The sequence below is a fragment of the Hevea brasiliensis genome, chromosome 7 (assembly GCF_030052815.1).
Source record: "Hevea brasiliensis isolate MT/VB/25A 57/8 chromosome 7, ASM3005281v1, whole genome shotgun sequence".
In the NCBI taxonomy this organism is placed as follows: Eukaryota; Viridiplantae; Streptophyta; class Magnoliopsida; order Malpighiales; family Euphorbiaceae; genus Hevea; species Hevea brasiliensis.
Genome location: NC_079499.1, coordinates 37052703 through 37060343, shown reverse-complemented (window position 1 = coordinate 37060343; position 7641 = coordinate 37052703).

Sequence of the window (7641 nt, the reverse complement as noted above, 5' to 3'; positions counted from 1 at the left end):
ACCTACAACTTTCATGATGAAAACAAACCCAAATTTTAACCATAACATGTCCAAAAACTGACCTGCAGTCAGTGTACAAAAAACTGCAGAATTGATTCTGCCCAGAAATTCTAGAAAAATTGCAATCCAGCCAGTTATGGTGTTTAGGCCATAACTTGAGCTACAAAACTCCAAATGGAGTGATTCAAAAAAAGAAATGTAACTAGACACAATAAGGAATAACTTTAATGAAGAACATTTGGCCAAATTCTCACTGTACAAATGACCAATGGAATAGTAAACTTAGTGCTTAAAATATGAAAATTGTAAATAACCAACACTAAGTTTGCAATGGTATTGGTAACCAATGCCAACAATTTTAGAATGCAAAATATGGTATGTTGGTGATATTAGAACCAATATACTTATTGTCTATGAAAAAGTTAACATTTTAGTTGACTAATGAAATGAATAGTAATACTTGAACTTCAATTGCAAAGAACTGCATAATTAAAAGTGTAATATGCGCTAGTAGACCTAGTGTAATTGGTTTGGATAGGTTGGCATGCCAATAGGGTTCTGATAGCAGTACTGCGTATGGCTTAATGCCATTCTGTGATATGATAGCCTATGGCTATACTGATTATGATGTTATACTTGGCTTTATACCTTATTGCTTTCATGGCTTATTAGCCATTCTGTCTGCACACCGGGAGACACATTGTGATCAATGGTGTGATGGCTCAAGGTACTTTGTACCTAGTGCTAATTTACCTGTTTATCCAGTCCGGTCAATTTATATAGGTTACTTGGGCATAGAAAAGTATAAATGCAATTGATTATTAAAGGAAGTAAGGAAATTAAATATCAAGATATAGCAATTGATTATTAAAGGAAGTAAGGAAATTAAATATCAAGATATAGATCAAGAATTATTACAATAAAAAGAAGCTCAAAATCATCAAGAAAACAATTAATAAAATGCTAGAAAGAGTAAATATCATAAAATGTAATTAGCCTTTGACTAAACAATGAGTTAGTAATTATTTATTTCTTATAAGCACAATAACTAGAATTTTATTTTTATTTTTATTCACATATTATATTTTCTTGTATTATTGGCACCACTAAGCTTTATGCTTAGCGCGTCGCTTTTGCAATGCGTAGTTACTGAAGATTTAGACAGAGACGCCAGTAGACTACAGACTGGGTGAGGCCGTTCACAATTCTGTATAGTATCCGTGTCTCCTTATAGGCTACAGTGCATTGGTAGGACACTAGGTCCCATTTTGATATTTTATACTCTTTGTACTGTTTGTAGTCAAACTTTTATTTTCTCATGTATAAATTGAAACTCATGTAATATATTTTAGTATTAATACAAATATTTTGTAATTTGTGTTTATAAATGAAAATTTAGTATTTATTGATGATTTGAACATGATTATCATGTGAAATGAATGAATGTCAAATATAAGAAGTTGTGAGAAATAATTGAGAATATTAAGATTATGTTGACATAAATAGAGTTTGAGAATGATTAAAAATGTATAGGAAGCGTTTTCCACTAGTTCTGAAGAACTGTTTTCTCCATTTTTCGCTGGTACTCTGTCAAATTTTTTATAAGATTTTCAGAACCTCAAATGAATTTAAAATTTCAATAAATGACTTAAATGAGTTAAATTCCACAAATTACTCTTCATAACCATGAAGAAATAAATTTAGGAAGGATAAAAATAATTGAGATAAAATTTAGTATTTCGGTACACTGTGTGGCATATCTTGCTCGGCTATACTGTAGACGTGTAAGGGATGTTACATTTAATTGGTATCAGAGCCACTCGCTTGTCCTCTTGGGTGATAGTGGGGCAAACCTCAGCGAGGACGCTGAGTCCCGAAAGCGGGGGGAGAAAGGTCCCTTAGGCAAATTCCACATCGGCAAAGCACATAGATGGTCTTGGGTTTAAAAAGTAATGATATATAAGATGGGAGAACTAATCACTAGAGGCGCCTTTTGGTGGAATGGCCTGGAGAGTTGGAAGAACTCCAGGGTTAAGCGTGCTCGCTTAAGAGAAATCCTAGGATGGGTGACCTCCTGGGAAGTTCTCTATTCCACCTATGGGACAAAACCATGAGGCCTATGGCCAAAGCGGACAATTCCTCTAGTGGTTAGAGCCCGACTGTTACAAGGAAAGCATCTCATAAGACAATGTGTGGCAAAGAAGGTGAGTCACATCTTTGGGGAAGCAAAGATTGATGAAGCAAAAGAATGAGGATTGGACTTTCGAGAAATCACATCATATCACAGTGTAAGCATAATAGGCATTAAAGTTGGTAGAAAAGGTCAACAAGTAGTCATATATGAGAACTTAGCTTCGAAGGATTAATGACCGTTAGAACACTACAAAAGAGTCAAAATAGTTGAATGCGTTCACTAGCTTATGGAAGATCCAAAGAATAAGTACTTACACTAGTTTCATTCACATACTTTTTGATATCCCCATTTGTGTAAAATTCAGGAACAAATTTTTTTAAAGGGGAAAAAATGTAATAATATGAATTTTTCTTAAATAAAATATTTTAATTGTAGCATTATTTTAATTATCGTACTATTTTATCTAGCCTTTATATTTTCATTTTATTGGTTTTATTAAATAAATACCTTACGTAATATGATTTTCAAAGGAAATTATTTACATGTGTTGAAGAGAAATAGCTGGAGAGGCTCAAAGTGGCGTGACAATTGAGAGGAGAGGCTGCTGGTTATGTTTTCTTTTCATAACCACACTTAAATAGCTAGGTTAACACATTAAACCCTAGCCAAATGTCACCTTTTGATTAGCTCTAGGTTTAAGTGACCCAATCACATTGTGCCAAGTGTCAAACCTATATTTAATCTTGATTTTAATCATCTTACATGATTAAAAAACATTTGGCAAGCTTATGTGTTATGCCATGTGTCACCATCTCATGATGCCACGTGTCACACTGCAAAATGACCAAAATGCCCCTGTGTCTTAATTTTGAGTTCTTAACCCAAAATAATTATTTTTCTTCTTCTAATTAATTTATATCAAATATAAATTAATTAATTAATCTCTATTAATTAATTTCTCATCAATTAAATTCATATTTAAACACTTTAAATATAAATTTAATTTATACTACACATCCAATAATCTAGATTTGGTTTCAAGTCATGCTAGGGACTTTGCAATTTAATTGCAAACCAAATCTATTTAATTAATCAATTAAACTCTTTAATTAATTAATTAAATCATATTTAAATAGGTGATAACTTGTGTATGTGTGTGACTTACTAGGCTCATCACTAATTGGCAATGAGACATGATATCAACTCTTAATATCATCAGAACTCTTTCTTACCATAAATGATTTCTCTAAATCATTTTATGAACCTCATAGACCATGGTTAACACCTAGCATAGCATGCCATGGCCACCCAATTAGTAATAAGGTTTACCTTAAATGAACCTATAATCATATGTTACCATGCACTAGAATCTCTCTGTTACAAAATCCCAACTCAAGCTGGAGTCATGGTTTATGTCAAACTCCATTTGCTATGAATATTATGTTCTCTTTTAATTCCAGTTCTTGATTAAAAGATTTTTCTCATCAGAAACTCTTTTCTGAATAAATCTATCTGTCTGGCAGAACTTGAAACATCAAGAACAATTAAATGAACATAGGATTTTAACTCTATTTACTTAGAGAACAGATTCCTTCTTGATCAACACCTACCTCCATATATAACTAGCAGAGCCAACACATGCCCATATACCCATACATAGTACAAGTATGAAAGCAGATCAAACTCAAACTACCTATATACAAGATAACTGTGCTATCTCGTGTCCAAGATTATATGCCGATATGATTTATGACAAAACATTGACAAGAGTAAACTCCATGTGCTTGTCATAAGTGTCACTGTTCGACCTACTTATCATTTATAAGTGCCTATCAAGTTTGTTATATGGCATGAGACTCACCATTCCATCTTATTTATATCTCATATAAATAACTTGGGAACAAACATGAATACAATCTTTTACGGATAAGTCATGTCCTTATTATGAAGTATCCTCGATTGTGAACCTATTTATGATACTTTGTGCTAGAAATATTGTCACTCATATTCTTAACAACTTAAGAATAATATTTCTAACAAAATATCAATGGACCTTTTCTATTACACATAAATATATTATGTAAACGGAAAAGTGGAAATGCCTTTTATTAATAAAAATATGTACAAGATACATACTAAATGATATGCTCTAGGGCATACTACTAACAATCTCCCACTAGCACTAGAGCCATTCATTACAATACCTTAGACCCATCTTCTCAAGATGTCAGTCTAAGCGAGCTTGTGACAAAGGCTTAGTGCATGGATCAGCTGAATTTTTTTCAGCTGATGTTATTTTCTGCATGGCTATATCGCCTTTGCCCAACTATATGTCTGATAATGTGGTAGTGCCTTTCTATGTGTTTGGATTTTGGGTGAGACCTTAGTTCCTTAGCTCGTATGATCGCTCCATTATTGTCACGATGTAGTAGAACCGCTAACTCAATGGAAGGAACTACCTGTAAGTTCTCACGAACTTCTTTATCCAAGCGACTTCTTTTGCGACATCGATGCGAGAATATACTCGACCTCGATGAGTGGAATCTGCAATGTGCTCTGTTTGGAACTCTTTCAACTGACTGCACCTCCATTACAAATGAACACGTATCCAGAGGTAGACTTTCTATCATCGATATCTGATTGGAAATCAGAATCAGTATAACCATCCAATTGCAAGTCTCCACCTCCATAAATCAAGAATAAATCCTTAGTTCTTCTCAAGTACTTAATGATATTCTTGTGACTATCGATGTTCCAAACCTGGATTGGATTGATACCTGCTAGTCAAACTAACAGTATATGCGATATCCGGCCTAGTACACAACATTGCATATATTAAACTTCCAATAGCCGAAGCATATGGAATCCTGGCCATCTTAATTCTTTCTTTAGGTGTCTTTGGAGACATCTCTTTAGAAAGGTGGATACCATGTCTCACTGGTAACAATCCTCTTTTGGAATCAAGCATGTTAAACCTCTTTAACACCTTTTCCAAGTATAGACTTTGGGATAAACCAATTATTCTTTTCGCTCTATCTCTATAGATGCGAATCCCAAGAATATAGATTGCCTCCCCTAAGTCTTTCATGGAGAATGTATTTGACAACCATACCTTTATAGTCGTCAACATACCTGTATCATTACCCATCAACAGTATGTCATCCACATATAAGACAAGGAAAGTGATAGCACTGTCACTAACCTTCTTATATACACATGGCTCATCCTCATTTTTGATAAAACCAAAAGATTTAATGGCTTCATCAAAACGGATGTTCCAACTCCTCGAAGCTTATTTCAACCCATAAATGGATCGCTTTAACTTGCATACCTTGGAACCATCTTGGGATTCAAATCCCTTAGGTTGTTCCATGAAAATGTTTTCTTCAATGTATCCATTGAGAAAGGCTGTTTTGACATCCATCTGCCAAATCTCATAATCATAGTATGCAGCTATTGCTAATAAAATCCTAATTGATTTAAGCATGGCAACAAAGTAGAAAGTCTCCTCATAGTCTATTCCTTGCCTTTGGCGAAACCCTTTCGCTACTAGCCTTGCCTTATAGGTCTCTACCTTTCCATCAGAACCAATTTTCTTCTTGAAAACCCATTTGTTCCCTATAGGTACAATACCTTCGGGTGGGTCAACAAGATCCCAAACTTGATTCTTATACATGGAATCAATCTCGGATTTCATAGCATCAATCCATTTTGAAGAGTCTATATCTGATATAGCTTCTTCATAGGTAAGTGGATCATCTCCATGATCTACTTCTTCATGAGTAGACAACTCTTGTTCTTCTTCATGAAGAAAACCATATCTCACTAGTGGGTGAGATACCCTGGTTGTTCTACGAGGAACAGCTGTAGATGTTTCATCAATGGGTATAGGTTGACTAGATGGATCTATATCCATCTGATCTGTTAGTTGGTCAGAATTCTCCAATTCTAACTCTATTTGCCTTCCTTTGCCTCCTTCTTAAACAAACTGTTGTTCAAGAAATGTGGTATCTCTACTTATCACAACCTTTTGTGAAGTAGGCAAATAAAAATAATATCCAAAACTATCTTTTGGATATCCAACAAATCGACCTTTTTCTAATCTGGTCTCCAATTTATCAGTGTTCAGCTTTTTGATATAAGCTGGACAACCCCAAATCTTAACATGCTTAAGACTTGGTTTTCTTCCATGCCAAATCTCATAAGGTGTGGAAGAAACTGATTTTGATGGAATCCTATTCAGAATATACAAAGCTGATTCTAATGCAAATCCCCAAAAGGAGATTGGCATATCAGTATAGCTCATCATACTACGTACCATATCCAATAGGGTACGATTTCTCCTTTCAGATATACCATTCAGCTGTGGCGTTCCTGGAGGAGTCAGCTGAGAAACAATGCTATGCTCTCTCAAGTATTCATCAAATTCAGTACTCAAATATTCACCTCCACGATCTGATCGAAGAGCTTTAATATTCTTTCCTGTTTGATTTTCTACTTTAGATTTAAATTCTTTGAACTTTTCAAAAGATTCATGTTTGTATTTCATCAAATACAAGTACCCAAAACTTGATTTATCATCAGTAAAGGTAATAAAATAATGAAAGCCCCCTCTAGCCATTTCTTTAAATGGACCACATACATCATTATGTATTAGCTCCAAAATATTTTCAGCTCTTAGCCCTTGTCCAACAAAGGGTGATCTAGTCATTTTGCCTTGAAGGCAAGATTCACAAGTTGGAGTAGGCTCAGAGCCCAATGAGGATAGAATCCCCATTTTCTCCAATTTTGCAATCCTATCTTCTGCAACATGACATAACCTTAAGTGCCAAATATATTTTGAACTTGAGTTGGTTTTCACCATGGCATTGCATTCTTTTAGATTGCTATACTCGCCGATGGAAACACTTTCTTCGCAATGGAAACACTCTGTTGGCAATGGAAACACTTTCTTTGCCTCCATCGCCTTTAGTCTTCCTTTCTGCTTAGCTATTTTCTTGGAAGGACCAGAATCGAGGTTTCTTTTTCTTATTGCCCTTCTTCTTGTTAGACTTTCCAAAAAAGAAGATGCAACCAAAGCTACCTCTTTTCCTTTATTACCAGCATATTCTTTTGGGCAATAACCAGATGTTAAGTAATTCAACTAAGGTGCATTCTGTTTAGTCATATGGAAATTTGTCACAAAATTCCCAAAAGACTCGTGAAGGGATCAAGGATCAAATCCGTTTGTAGTTGGAAATCCATGTTGAAGTCAAGATGTTCCAACCGCTCAATCACCGAATCATCTTGTGGACATGATCCCCAACATTCTCGTCCCTCGACATCCTCATACGGAATAACTGTCTAGATATCTCATACCTAGCATTCCCCTGTGTGCTCACCATACAACTCTTGTAGGTGAAGGAGGATCTCACTCGCACTGCATGTTCTCATGTTGCTTCAGAACTCATTACTCATGGAAGCAAGCATGTAACACTTAGCTCTCATATCATGCTCCTTCCACTTGT